Here is a 16,387-nt window from a genome sequence, read left to right as displayed (position 1 = left end):
TAATAACTCTGGAATGCTTTAACTTATCATTCTGATTCTGAGACAGTTTTTTCGTGACATATTCTACTTTAACATAGTGGTAAATTTTTGTGGTAACTTGCATCCTTTCTTGGTGAAAAATCCCCAAATTTGATGAAAAAATTAAAAATTTAGCATTTTTCTAACTTTGAAGCTCTCTGCTTGTAAGGAAAATGGATATTCTAAATAATTTTTTTTTGGGATTCACATATACAATATGTCTACTTTATGATTGCATCATAAAATTGACGAGTTTTTACTTTTGGAAGACACCAGAGCACTTAAAAGTTCAGCAGCAATTTTGAAATTTTTCACAAAATTTTCAAACTCACAATTTTTCAGGGACCAGTTCAGGTTTGAAGTGGATTTGAAGGGTCTTCATATTAGAAATACCCAATAAAAGACCCCATTATAAAAACTGCACCCCCCAAAGTATTCAAAATGACATTCAGTAAGTGTTGTAACCCTTTAGGTGTTTCACAGGAAAAGCAGCGAAGTGAAGGAGAAAATTCAAAATATTAATTTTTTACACTCGCATGTTCTTGTAGACCCAATTTTTGAATTTTTACAAGGGGTAAAAGGAGAAAATGTATACTTGTATGTGTAACCCAATTTCTCTCGAGTAAGCACATACCTCATATGTCTATGTAAAGTGTTCGGCGGGCACAGTAGAGGGCTCAGAAGCGAAGGAGCGACAAGGGGATTTTGGAGAGTACGTTTTTCTGAAATGGTTTATGGGGGGCATGTCGCATTTAGGAAGCCCCTATGGTGCCAGAACAGCAAAAGCAAAACACATGGCATACCATTTTGGAAACTAGAACCCTTGAGGAACATAACAAGGAATAAAGTGAGCCTTAATAGCCCACAGGTGTTTCACGACTTTTGCATATGTAAAAAAAAAAATGTTTTTTTCACTAAAATGTTGATTTTACCCCAAATTTCACATTTTTAAAGGGTTAATAGCAGAAAAGACCCCCCAAAATTTGTAACCCCATCTCAGGTACCCCATAAGTGGACCTGAAGTGCACTGCGGACGAACTACAATGCTCAGAAGAGAAGGAGTCATATTTGGCTTTTTGAGAGCAAATTTTGCTCGGTTGGCATGTTGCATTTAGGAAGCCCCTATGGTGCCAGGACAGCAAAAAAAAAAACACATGGCATACCATTTTGGAAACTAGACCCCTTGAGGAACGTAACAAGGGATAAAGTGAGCCTTAATACCCCACAGGTGTTTCACGACTTTTGCATATGTAAAAAAAAAAATTTTTTTTTTTCCCTAAAATGTGGGTTTCCCCCCAAATTTCACATTTTTGCAAGGGTTAATAGCAGAAAAGACCCCCCAAAATTTGTAACCCCATCTTTTCTGAGTATGGAGGTACCCCATAAGTGGACCTGAAGTGCACTGCGGGCGAACTATAATGCTCAGAAGAGAAGGCGTCATATTTGGCTTTTTGAGAGCAAATTTTGCTCGGGGGGCATGTCGCATTTAGGAAGCCCCTATGGTGCCAGGACAGCAAAAAAAAAAAAAAAACACATGGCATATTATTTTGGAAACTAGACCCCTCACAGAATGTAATGAGGGGTACAGTGAGCATTTACCCCTCACTGGTGTCTGACAGATCTTTGGAACAGTGGGCTGTGCAACATTTTTCATTTTCACGGACCACTGTTCCAGAGATCTGTCAGACACCTGTGGGGTGTAAATTCTCACTGCACCCCTTATTACATTCCGTGAGGGGTGTAGTTTCCAAAATGGGGTCACATGTGGGTGTGTTATTTTTTTTTGCTTTTGTCAGAACTGCTGTAACAATCAGCCACCCCTGTGCAAATCACCTCAAATGTACATGGCGCACTCCCCCTTCTGGGCCTTGTTGTGCGCTCCCAGAGCACTTTGTGCCCACATATGGGGTATCTCCGTACTCGGGAGAAATTGCGTTACAAATTTTAGGGGGCGTGTTTCCCTTTTACCTCTTGTGAAAATTAAAAGTATAGGGCAACACCAGCATGTTAGTGTAAAAATTTTAATTTTTTTACACTAACATGCTGGTGTAGACCCAAACTGTTCCTTTTCATAAGGGGTAAAAGGAGAAAAAGCCCCCCAAAATTTGTTAGACAATTTCTCCCGAGTACGGCGATACCCCATATGTGACCCTATACTGTTGCCTTGAAATACGACAGGCTCCGAAGTGAGAGCGCCATGCGCATTTGAATCCTGAATTAGGGACTTGCATAGGGGTGGACATAGGGGTATTCTATGCCAGTGATTCCCAAACAGGGTGCCTCCAGCTGTTGTAAAACTCCCAGCAGGCTTGGACAGTCAATTGCTGTCCAGAAATGCTGGGAGTTTTTGTTTTGCAACAGCGGGAGGCTCCATCTTAAAAACACTGCCGTACAATATGCTTTTCATTTTTATTGGGGAAGGGGGGTGGTAAGGGGGGCAGTGTACGTGTGTATATGTAGTGTTTTACTCTTTATTTTATGTTAGTGTAGTGTAGTGTTTTTAGGTTACATTCACACTGGAGGCAGATTACACTGAGTCTCCCGCTAGGAGCTTGAGCTGCGGCGGAAAATTTGCCGCAGCTCAAACTTGAAGCGGGGAACTCACTGTAATCTGCCGCCAGTGTGAATGTAGCCTGTACATTCACATGGGAGGGGGGTCAAAACTACAACTCCTAGCATGCACTGACAGACCATGCATGCTGGGAGTTGTAGTTTTGCAACAGCTGGAGGCACACTGGTTGGAAAACCTTGAGTTAGGTTTTATGACCTAACTCATTTTTTTACAACCAGTGTGCCTCCAAAACTACAACTCCCAGCATGTACTGATTGCAGAAGGGCATGCTGGGAGATGTAGTTATGCAACGGCTGGAGGCACACAAGTACAACTCCCAGCATAACAAGACAGCCTTATGCTTTTCCTGAATGCTGGGAGTTGTAGTTTTGCAAGATTTAGAGGGGTTCAGGTTGTAAATCACTGTCTGGGCATGCTGAGATCTGTAGTTTTGCAACATCTGGAGGGCTACAGTTTGAGACCACTTAGTGATCTACAACCTGAACCCCTCTAAATATTGCAAAACTACAAGTCCCTGCATGCCCACACAGCAAACAGCTGTCTGGGCATGCTGGGAGTTGTAGTTTTGCAACATCTGGAGGGCCACGGTTTAGAGACCACTGTAAACTGTGGCCCTCAGGATGTTGCTAGGCAACAACTCACCTAGCAGGGCCCGGATGTATTGCTGCTGCCGCCGCCGCACTTGGGGGATCCCCGCATGGAGGATCGCACTCCGGGATCCAGGTAAGGGACCTTCGGTGCCGACCTTCCCTGGACAGTTCCCCCCGTTTTGCCCGGACACTGATAGGTGGGCAAAGCGGGGGAACCGAACTTTAACCCTCCCCCGGTCTGCTATCGGTCAGTCGCTCGGCCGACCAATAGCAGGGATAGGAGGGGTGGCACCCCTGCCACCAAACTCCTATCCCTTCAGGGGGATCGAGGGTGCCTCTTATTTTCCGGTCACCAGTGACCCGTATGACCCGGAATCTCGCAGATCGCAGGTCTGAATTGACCTGCAATTTGCGCCCATCGCGGACCCCCCTCGGTGATGTGCCGGGATGCCTGCTGTTAGATAACAGCAGTCATCCCGGCCCGATCACCGCTACCGGTGACGCGGCCCTCCCGGAACCCCGCGACATACATGTACGTCGCCGCGCGCCAAGTGACACTTCGCAGCGCCGTACATGTACGTCGCTCGTCGTGAAGGGGTTAAAGGGGTACTCCGGTGAAAAACTTTTCTTTTTTTTTTTTTTTAAATCAACTGGTGCCAGAAAGTTAAACAGATTTGTAAATTACTTCTATAAAAAAAATCTTAATCCTTCCTGTACTTATTAGCTGATGAATACTACAGCGGAAATTATTTTCTTTTTGAAACACAGAGCTGTCTGCTGACATCATGAGCACAGTGCTCTCTGCTGACATCTCTGTCCATTTTAGGAACTGTCCAGAACAGCATATGTTTGCTATGGGGATTTCCTTTTACTCTGGACAGTTCCTAAAATGGACAGAGATGTCAGCAGAGAACACTGTGCTAATGATGTCAGCAGACAGCTCTGTGTTTCAAATGGAAAATAATTTCCACTGTAGTATTCAGCAGCTAATAAGTACAGGAAGAATTAAGATTTTTTAATAGAAATAATTTACAAATCTGTTTAACTTTCTGGCACCAGTTGATTTAAAAAAAAAAGTTTTTCACTGGAGTACCACTTTAAGAATTAACATTATCCCTACTATATCATGTGACATTGGTTGTAGATCAGTAGAGAAGAAGTAATTTAGTAGATTGGCAATTTCCTCATCCTCCTCCACCATTACACCCGGATTATTAGAGGTGGCTAACATTTTCAGTTTAAGTTTCTTATTATTTATGTAGGTAAAAAATATTTTTGGGTTCTTTTTATTTGTATGGCAGTCATTCTCTCTGCTGCAATTTTTGCTAATTTTATTTCATGTTAACAGAATTGATTCATCTCCTTACATTTTTTAACACCTCTCCACTACCTTCTTGTTTCCATCTTATCATTTATCTCATCCCTAACTGTTTTGGTAATCAAATTGGTCTTTTTCTATTTCTAACATGTTTATTTCTATAGTGTCTATTTCGTTCACAAGATCTATTAAAACGTTTCATATAATGTAGAAAATAACATTATAGGTATATTTGTAAAATACACATTTTTTAACCAATGTATATTTTGTTCCTGCAGCTATTGCCTGTGCCAATATAAGGAGACCAAGCAAGGCTCTGTGCTGTGAGGCTCTATGACATGCTTCTGGCTCACACAGCAGTATGATTGACAAACCAGGAGCCTGAACAGGGCCCTACTTTCCTGTCCTCACTTCCTGTATTTGGTCTCCTCACAGGTGACAAACATGCAATAGCTGCAGGGACACCATTTTTCTTCACCAAAAAATATACACATTTTAAACCAATGTATATTACAAATATACATATAAGGGTATTATCTACATTTTATAAAAAGTTTTTGCTAACGACAGGTACACTTTAAGGGTGCTCTAAAGTTTAATACCTTTGTAGCGCCACTAGTAGACATTCTCTTATAGGATACATAAAAACATATTATGTTGTGGTCACTATTACCAAGATGATCCCCTACCTCTACTAGCTACTAGCTAGCCTATTGGTTAGTGTTAGGTCCAGAAGTGAGCCCCCTTTCCTGTACTAGTTGGGAAAGCTAAATGTCCTTTATTATTGCCAAAAACTGTTTCCTTCTCTGGTTCTGCAGGTTTCAGCTCCCCAGTGTAAAATAACTTATACCAAACCCCTATCAGTAATTCATGTTCTTACCCTCTCCCCTTATTTCCACCCATAGAGACTCCACATGATCATTTTTCTCACCTATAACGTAGGTAAAGGGATGAACTTGGCACTCCATGGACGGTGTGTAATGCATTTAGCCGGTGGTGCATAAATGAAGACTTGTATTCAGCATCTCGGGGGTGCACTTACATGGACAAAAAGATAATAATATGGCATTCAAAAAGGAAAAAGAGAAATGCACTAACCCAAATATGATGCAATAATGGTGCTCTTTATTTCATGTACAGTAGAAGGTAGGGAACAGAAAGGAAGAGCAGGAACTCTGTGGGGTCCAACGAACTAGTTTCGTTGGGGATCTGCTTGGTCACGCCTACGGGTGTTGCACATGGCCCTGGATTAAATAAACTTATGGTCGGGTCAGCAATCTGATGCACCTGATGCATTCCAATGTTGCTAGACAGCACAGCACGACATTATCATCCCAACATGGGTTGTGCCCTGGGATGTGCACTGATGTGCTATGCTGGCAGATAAAGGTAGAGTTAAATTAATATATACTGCAACCTGGAGGAGGAAAGAAGCGTTAAGAAAGGAGGCGATAGAAGAAGATAAGGGTAAGAATAAGGGGTGACAAAATAATAAAGAAGAAGAAACAGGAGCAAGCTAACAGATGTATCCACTTATCGTAAACTATATACTGACCCAACCCCTAAAGTCGTTTCTAATTTACAGATGTTCTTACGGCAGCAGGTGGAATCCCATATATTATTTAAAAAATGGCAGAAAAGTTATTTCTCCAGTTATCACTCCAGAACTCACCCAGGAGACCCAAAATTTTGCGTATTGGCTGGGTCACAGAACATCTGTCACAATACCTCATTTGGCTGCTTTCACCCGTTCTAATTGATATACCATCATACCTGAAGGATACAGATGACTTTTCAAACTGTCTGCTTGAGGCCAATGTTAAAACTGGCAACAAGTTAGGGTCTGTAGGGGTCGAGTCTCTAGACACTGATGGGCATAGAGGTGGTTAAACAACTGGACCTGGCAGCAGGGAAACCTAACACCTTTATTAATTTTGTCACCACAACATTGAAATTGGTGCTAGCCGACAACAGTTTGCAATTTGATGGTACCTGGTATAAACAGGAGACAGGCATGGCAACAGGAACTCCGGTCTCCTGTACTTATGACAACCTGTTCCTTAGGCACATAAGAATGTACAAAAAGTGCGTGGACAATATTTTTGGCAACCAGGCAATCAGCTAGATTTTAATCTTTTCATGACATATCTTAATGAGCAAAAATTTATGAATATGGCTTTTACATGAGTTTTTGACGAACACAAAAATTACGTTCCTGGATGTCCTTGTGTCATTACAAAAAGTGTCTTGGTAATGCAGGGATATAGGAAACCATCCGCACCTTCATATCATCCCTCCCACATCAAAGAGGCATTACCCTACAGTCAATACCTCAGGCTCAAGAAAATCAATAGCAATCCTGATCACTGACGACTGCCTTGGCTAAAGCAGCCACCAAATCCCGTTTGGACATAAAAAAATAAAAAAAATATTATAAAAAATGCATATTAGTTAATAAAAGATTACATTTTTCATTCCAGTTAAGTTCTATCCACCAGCATTGGCACTGCATGAAAGAAGAACCTTTTCTGCATGATATAGCTAGCAACAGACCATTAGTTGCGCACAGACTCAAAACTCAAAAGAATGGACTGATGTGCAGTACTTTTAGAACTTTCAATAACTCCAACCTTACCTGGTTGGACAGAACAAGTCTTATAGAAAATTTCCGTTGGAGCAGATGCTCATATTGTAAGCATCTCATACAAGGCAAAACTATCATATCAAAACTTCCAAATACTGTATATGTAACAGATTTCATAACTTTAAAAGCTCATACAAAAGACCGAAAAGTGAGGGGTGGATATAACTTTAGTTATATTTATAATCCAACTTGGTCCACAGGACAGAGTACACAATAGACAAATCGCAGATTTGATGCGCAGGATTTTCTGCTGCAGATTTCAATGTAACAAAATCTTCAAATCTGTGCAGAATACTGTACATGTAAATAGACTCTGAATTGTCGCTCTAAGGGGTACACTATGTCAGCTACATTTAGCTGAAAACACCTGCAGTGTGTGTCCAGTTAAAACACAATTACATAGCCTCCGCTAACATGTTTCGTCACATACGTGACGTCCTCAGAGGTTATGGGGCAATAATTAAAAGAACCACCACAATAAGGGTTTTAAGACCTCTGTTTGCGACATCACTTATAAAAAGAGGACCAATCAATTAAATGAAAAATCATGAAAAATAATTTTTGATATGTTGTAGTACTCAAGTACTACAACATATCTCTAATATACTTTTATAAAAAAAAATGCTTTTAAAACATTTTTAAAGAAATTTGAAATTCGGCCACTAGGGGGCGCCCTCCTAGTGGCCGAATGCAGTGCAGAGTGACGTCACTGCAAAATTCCGACTGATTCCGGCAGGGCATCAGTCGAAATTTTGCGCAGGCGCAGTAACAGCCAGGGCTCCGCATCGGCTTCCCGCACTCGCCGACGGCCCTGCTGCAAGGTGCGGGCGGCGCGGGGGGTTGGCTGCTACAGCAAGGTGCGGGGAGTGCTGCTCTAAGGTACGGGGGGATGGGGGGAGCTGCTGCAAGGTGCGGGGGGATGGGGGGCGCTGCTGCAAGGTACGAGCGGGATGGGGGGCGCTGCTGCAAGGTACGGGGGAGGATGGGGGGCGCTGCTGCAAGGTACGGGGGGGGGGGATGGGGGTTGTTTGGGTTTACTTACCGAGCGGCAGGAAGAGTCTCTCCCGCACCCGTCCCTCCCTCATCGGCTCCTGGCTCACTCCTTCCCCCATGAAACTCCTGTCCTGGGTGCCTCCAGTTGTTTTACCACTACAACTCTCAGCATGCCCTGACAGCCAATAGATGTCAGGGCTTGCTGGGAGTTGTAGTGGTGAAACAGCTGGAGGCACCCTGTTGGGAGAACTAAGGGCGGAAGTCCCCCCCAGCAGGCATCAGTGACGTGGTGCCTGCTGGGGAAGTCTGCCTGGTAGTGAGCACACTACCAGGCAGACTAAATGCCATTTTAAAAATAGTAAAAAAAAACAAATAAAGGCAGGGAGGGTGTTAGGGATAGAAGTGCAATAGGCAGGGACAGAAAAAAAAATCATGATGGTGGGAGCTACCCTTTAACAAATCCCTCATTACATCATATCCACCTATGATCTGACCAATGAGCTTTACACAAAAGGTGATAGACAGCTATGTCTATCATGTTTTGTCAAATATTACAATGTGACTGTGATAGTAAATTATTGTAACACTCACGTTTCAGTAGGCTGGAACACTGATGATAGTGGATCTGCTGGACCTGTGTGGTAGATGACTTGAACCGTACCAGGGAGCAGAGTCTAAGGTGCCGCTGGTTTTCACCAGAGCCCACCGCAGAGCTGGATGGACTTGCTGCGGCAGGCAGCACCCAGGTCGCTACCCCTGCACGGCTCGACCACACAGGCGGCTGAGGAGATTCGAGGCACAGGTGGGATAAAGCCACTCGTGGTCAGGATAGCAGAACGTCAGGGCTGGAAGCACAGTAGCATAGTCAGGAACGTAGCAAGTGGTCAGTAGGCAGGTGGCAAAGGAGCAAGGTCAGGTCTCGGAGCAAAGGGTATGATACACGGCAAGGCACCTCTCAGGCACTAGGGCAACAAATATCCGGCAGAGAAGTGTGAGAGGTGGAGGAATTTATCAATGAGCCACAGGTGTTACTTCACTAATGGGTGCACTGGCCCTTTAAATCTTAAAGCTACGGCGCGCGCGCATTCTAGGGGATGGGGACACGCACGCCAGAGCAGAGAGGCAGAGGCAGGCATGGGAGAAGCACCAGGTGAGTGACGAGCTGTGATTTGCATGCGGGCTTATCCCGCGATGCAAATCCCAGCCCCGCGGGCAGCAGCAGGTAACGAGACCATGAACTCACGGTCAGCGTGTGCGGCCAGAGCGCATAAAGTAACAGTCCCCCCCCTTTGGATTCCCCGACCTTTTACAATTCAGAAAACTCCTGAGAAGGTCACGGTCCAGGATATTCTCCTCAGGCTCCCAAGATCTCTCCTCAGGACCGTAACGCTCCCAGAATTTTTTTTTTTATTAAGATATGTCACTAAAAGATTTAAATCTAGCTGATTGCCAGAAGAGCCGGAGACAGGTGTGAGCACAAGATTATTTTGAGAAAACCAGTTTATGACAAGAGGCTTGAGGAGAGAGACATGGAAGGAATTAGAAATAGATAACGTAGCAGGTAGACAGAGTTGTGGGAGACAATATACATTTTTTGTAGAATCTGGAAGGGACCAAGGTAGCGAGGACCAAGCTTGTAACAGGGTATCTTGAAGCGGATGTACTTGGATGAAAGCCACACCATGTCACCAAGAGAGAAAAACGTAGGAGGTCTTCTACTCTTCATGCGTGAAGAAGCCTGGGATAACGACTGTGTGGTCTGTTGTCAGATGGTGGAGAAGTCACGAATCAGCTCATCAAAAGCAGGCACACCAGAGAAAAATGCAAGAGGAAGAGGAGAACGGAGATGGAGTCCATAGACAACAAAAGAAGGAGACGACCTCATGGACTCGGAATCCTTATGATTATATGAGAATTCAGCTCAGGGGAGAAGGTCAACCCAATCGTCTTGGCGAAGATAAGTTTCAAGAATTTGATTAACCCTCTCCACCTGACCGTTGGACTGAGGGTGGTAGGCCCAGGAGAAGTCCAGATTAATGTCCAGATGGTTACAAAGGGCTCACCAGAACTTATAGACAAACTGCACACCACGATCCGAAACTATATAATGAGGAAGACCATGTAAACGAAAGACATGCAACAAGAAGTACTTCGCTAGCTGTGGGGCAGAAGGAAGACCAGGTAGAGGAATAAAAACAAATGACAGTGTTATTATGAGATGGTGGCAAATTGGTGATGAAATCCATGGCGATATGGGACCAGGGAGTCTCTGGAATGGGTAAAGGCTGTTAGAGTCCTGCAGGTCTCTGTGGAGGAGTTTTGTCACGGGCACAAGTTTCACAGGAACGAACAAAATCAGAAACATCACGTTCAAGATGGGGCCACCAGTAGTGCTGGGAGATTAGAACTAGAGTCTTGCGTATACCAGGATGACCTGCTGTCAAGGAAGAATGACCCCCATTTCAGTACAAAATATTTTTCCTGGAGGAACTTGCTGAATTTCAGCAGGAATCAAATGGTCAGGAAGAATAGCGTAGTCAGGAACGTAGCAAGTGCTCAGTAGGCAGGCGGAAAAAGAGCAAGGTCAGGTCACGGAGCAAAGGGCAAGGCAACTCTCAGGAACGCTTTTTCTCAGGCACTAGGGCAACAAAGATCTGGCAGAGAAGTGTGGTAGGTGGAGGAATTAATCAATGAGCCACAGATGTTATTTCACTAATGGGCGCACTGGCCCTTTAAATCCTAAAGCTCTGGCGCGCACATGCCCTAGAGAGAGGCAGAGGCGGGGGCAGGAGAAGCACCAGGTGAGTGATGGGCTGGGATTCACATGTGGGCATCTTCTTCCTCTGGGCCCTCATCTTTCTTACAATTTGCACCAAAGTGGTGCCAATACAGCACCACCAGTTACAACTTCCAATGTCAGTACCACCAGTATGGGTCTATCCCCTTTTTTAGGGGTAGAATTGATACCCAATGGTCCCAATATAGGGACGTAAGAGAGGATGAGAGATTTGTCTCGAAAGTTGATGTACATTAAAAGTAGGGATGCACCGATATATCGGCCGAAAATAGCTATTTCGGCAAAATGCCGAAACAACAAAAAATGTGCCGATAATGACCCACCTCCCCTGCCCGCCCACAGCACAAGTTACAAACACTGCCAGTGGCAGAGGCACACGTGGGGGGTGCAGGGAGGGCCGGCCGCAACATCTGAGGGGGGGGGAATACTTCTTTTTATGTGCCCGGGCCGGCTCCCGTGTGTGGCTGCAGGAGGGGGCCGACCAGAGCATATAAAAACTAATACTGTGTACTAAAAACCAGGGGGCCTCCAGCTGTTGTGAAACTACAACTCCCAGCATGCCCGGACCGGCAAAGTCTGTCCGGACATGCTGGTAGTTGTAGTTTCACAACAGCTGGAGGCCCCCTGGTTTTTAGTACACAGTATTAGTTTTTATATGCTCTGGTCGGCCCCCGCCTGCAGCCACACACAGAAGCCGGCCCGGGCACATAAAAAGAAGTATTCCTAATCCTATCCCGGACATCCCTGTGTCCCAAAAAATCTTTTCGGGACATAAGGATGTCTGCCGGTCACTCACCATTCCCCGGCGTCCTCCCGCGATCCTCCTTCGGTCCTTCGCTTCTACGCCTCTATGGTCGTACGCACGGAACGTCACTGACGTCCCGTGCGTACAACCATAGAGACGCAGGAGGACCGCAGGATCGTCGCAGGAGAACGCACGCCGGCCGTGGCCTGGTAAGTGACCGTGTCATCTTCTTCAGTGTTCCGGTCACCGCTCCTTCGGTCCCGGCACCTACTGCTATGGTCCATGGGCCATAGCATTAGATGTGACCCCGGGCCGGAGGAGCGGTGACCGGAACACTGTGGGGGCAGCAGTACAGACATACAGCCTCCAGCCATACACTGTATATGGCTGGAAGCTGTATGTCTGTGGGGTGGGGGAACTGCTGACCTAATGTAGGGGAGAGCTGCCTAATATTGGGGGGGGGGGGGAGCTGCCTAATATTGGGGGGGGGGGAGGAGCTGCCTAATATTGGGGGGGGGAGCTGCCTAATATTGGGGGGGGGGAGGAGCTGCCTAATATTGGGGGGGGGAGGAGCTGCCTAATAATATTGTGGGGGGGGGAGCTGCCTAATATTGTGGGGGGGGGGGAGCTGCCTAATATTGTGGGGGGGGGGAGCTTCCTAATATTGTGGGGGGGGGGAGCTGCCTAATATTGTGGGGGGGAAGGAGCTGCCTAATATTGTGGGGGGGGGAGCTGCCTAATATTGTTGGGGGGAGCTGCCTGATATTGTGGGGGGGGGAGCTGCCTGATATTGTTGGGGGGAGCTGCCTAATATTGTTGGGGAGAGCTGCCTAATATTGTGGGGGGAGCTGCCTAATATTGTTGGGGGGAGCTGCCTAATATTGTTGGGGGGAGCTGCCTGATATTGTGGGGGGGAGCTGCCTACAAATGTGGGGGGAGCTGCCTAATATTGTGGGGGGAACTGCCTACTATTGTGGGGAACCTGCCTACTATTGTGGGGGAACTGCTGACCTAATGTGGGGGGGAGCTGCCTACAAATGTGGGGGGATCTGCCTAATATTGTTGGGGGGAGCTGCCTAATATTGTGGGGGAACTGCTGAACTAATGTGGGGGGGGCTGCCTAAAAATGTGGGGGGAGCTGCCTAATATTGTTGGGGGGAGCTGCCTAATATTGTGTGGGAACTGCCTACTATTGTTGGGGGGAGCTGCCTACTATTGTGGGGAACCTGCCTACTATTGTGGGGGAAATGCTGACCTAATTTGGGAACCTGCCTACTATTGTGGGGGAAATGCTGACCTAATTTGGGAACCTGCCTACTGTTGTGGGGGAGCTGCCTACTATTGTGGGGGAGCTGCCTACTGTTGTGGGGGAGCTGCCTACTATTGTGGGGGAGCTGCCTACTGTTGTGGGGGAGCTGCCTACTATTGTGGAGGAGCTGCCTACCAATGTGGGGGAACTCCCGACCTAATGTGGGGGAGCTGGCAATCTAATGTGGCGGAATCTAATCTAATGAGCGGAGCGCTGCATTTTACCAGAAGACGGGGAGAAGTCATTTTCAGTATCGGTTTCGGCCGGACATTTTTTTTTATTTCGGTTTCGTTTCGGTTCTGAAATTTCCATTTCGGTGCACCTCTAATTAAAAGTATACAATTTGTCATCCTACCAATTATCAGATGTTCAGAAATCTGTCCTTGAGAAAGGATTATCTTTTACACCAACACCTAATTTTAAATCATTTCTACTTTTTTGCAAGAAAGTTGGCACTTCATAAAGTGCACTAATTGGCATTGACTAATGAGTGGTCTTCTGTACAAAGAGAAAGAAATGCTAGCAGATTTGGCGGTAGAGTGTGTAGAGGGAGTGGGAGTCCCCATGCCAGCCTTTTTTGAATTTGAGGACTAGAATGACAACAACCCCAAGCCTTGCTCAGTTTCCTAATATCAATATCAACACATTTGTTCATCCGGTCAGCCATGAAATTAGCCAGATTCAGCCTGATGCGAGACATTCCAATCTTACAACTTGCGAACGTAAAGCTGTAGATGAATTTACAAGAAATAAAGCTATCATATGCAAGCCAGTGGACAAAGATGGCAATATTGTTATATTGAATAAGGAGGATTATAAACAGATGGTGATGAGGTTGCTGGATGACAGGTCCACTTATATGATCCTACTCAATTACTCACTTGAAATGTTCAATCGTGAACTTAAGACCATCCTATTGTCAGCCAAAGATGAGGGCTTGATTACTGACGATGAATTTAACCCCTTAAGGACTCAGCCCATTTTGGCCTTAAGGACTCAGACAATTAAATTTTTACGTTTTCATTTTTTCCTCCTCGCCTTCTAAAAATCATAACTCTTTTATATTTTCATCCACAGACTAGTATGAGGGCTTGTTTTTTGCGTGACCAGTTGTCCTTTGTAATGACATCACTCATTATACCATAAAATGTATGGCGCAACCAAAAAACACTATTTTTGTGGGGAAATTAAAACGAAAAACGCAATTTTGCTAATTTTGGAAGGTTTTGTTTTCACGCCGTACAATTTATGGAAAAAATTACATGTGTTCTTTATTCTTAGGGTCAATACGATTAAAATGATACCCATTATTATATACTTTTATATTATTGTTGCGCTTAAAAAAAATCACAAACTTTTTAACCAAATTAGTACGTTTATAATCCCTTAATTTTGATGACCTCTAACTTTTTTATTTTTCCGTATAAGCGGCGGTATGGGGGCTCATTTTTGCGCCATGATCTGTACTTTTTTTTGATACCACATTTGCATATAAAAAACTTTTAATACACTTTTTATAATTTTTTTTTTAATAAAAATGTATTAAAAAAGTAGGAATTTTGGACTTTTTTAATTTTTTTTCGTTCACGCCGTTCACCGTACGGGATCATTAACATTTTATTTTAATAGTTCGGACATTTACGCACGCGGCGATACCAAATATGTCTATAAAAAATGTTTTTTACGCTTTTTGGGGGTAAAATAGGAAAAAACGGACGTTTTACTTTTTTATTGGGGGAGGGGATTTTTCACTTCTTTTTTACTTTTACATTTTTTTTACATTTTTTTTTACACTTGAATAGTCCCCATAGGGGACTATTCATAGCAATACCATGATTGCTAATACTGATCTGTTCTATGTATAGGACATAGAACAGATCAGTATTATCGGTCATCTTCTGCTCTGGTCTGCTCGATCACAGACCAGAGCAGGAGACGCCGGGAGCCGCACGGAGGAAGGTGAGGGGACCTCCGTGCGGCGTTATGAATGATCGGATCGCTGCGGGCGATCCGATCGTTCATTTAAATCGCGAACTCCCGCAGATGCCGGGATCTGTATTGATCCCGGCACCTGAGGGGTTAATGGCGGACGCCCGCGAGATCGCGGGCGTCGGCCATTGCCGGCGGGTCCCTGGCTGCGATCAGCAGCCGGGATCAGCCGCGCATGACACGGGCATCGCTCCGATGCCCGCGGTTATGCTTAGGACGTAAATGTACGTCCTGGTGCGTTAAGTACCACCTCACCAGGACGTACATTTACGTCCTGCGTCCTTAAGGGGTTAAAGTCCTTTATAACCCTGCTCCATTTATAGCCACCATGTACACTTTACCAAAGATTCATAAAAAGAGTTGCCCGATACCAGGTCGCCCGATTGTGTCAGGCAACAACAATCTAATGCAGGGCGTGAGACTGTGTAGACCAATTTCTTGCCCAATTTGTTCCTAGTTTACCGTCCTATCTTCAGGACACCAAAGATGTCGTCACTAAGCTATGGGAACTTTTCACCCACCACTTCGATTGCGAGTTTAGATGTTTAATCTTTTTACACCAACATCAAGCACAATTTGGGGATTCACGCGGTTGAGCACTTCGTAAACACGAGAGGCACTCAATATCACTGACATAATCAGTTTATTTTCATGGTTTTACATTCTCTTCTTACTCACAATTTTTCCTTGTTTGATTGCAAATGTTTTCAAATCAAAGGCACCGCAATGGGCACAACTTGTGCACCAAATTATGATTTACTTCTAGGGTGGTGAAAGAACACTTTTTTTCTGAGTTTTCCACGTACACTGATCACATTGCTATTTGGGGTCGATATATTGATTATATTTAGATTTTTGGGGATGCAAGCACTACAATTTTTACTAATTTGTTTCAGTACTTAATAATAATAATGACATAGGGATGAAATTCATGGCAGAAATTCAGGAAACCCTTTTAGGATTTAGAACTTTTTCTTGATTTTGATGGTACTGTTCATTCAAAACTTTTTAGAAAATCTACGTTGACAAACAGTTTTTTTCATTGGCAAAGTTATCATCCTCCTCCTCTAAAAAGAGGGATACCTATAGGCCAATATTTGCTTGCAAAAAGGAACTGTTTGGACAACGTTAATTTCCAAAAAGAATGTGACGAACTCTTTGCACTCTTTTCAACTAGGGGTCATCCTAAAAAATGGCTATAGAAAGGCTATGCCAGAGCTAAGGCAGCACCTCGTGGTCAATTATTGTGGAGTAAAGCAATTTCACGACATGAAGAGAGGAAGATAATCGGGCGCATCGATACTTTCAAACAAGTGGCAAAGATCTTGCAGAAATCCATTGTTGATGTCTGACCCTGGACTAGGAGAAGTTTTGCCTCCAAAACCAACGGTTTCTTACCACCGAGGTAAAAA

This window comes from Hyla sarda, chromosome 6 (genome assembly GCF_029499605.1).
Source record: "Hyla sarda isolate aHylSar1 chromosome 6, aHylSar1.hap1, whole genome shotgun sequence".
NCBI classification, from domain to species: Eukaryota; Metazoa; Chordata; class Amphibia; order Anura; family Hylidae; genus Hyla; species Hyla sarda.
Note: the sequence above shows the minus strand (reverse complement) of the source record.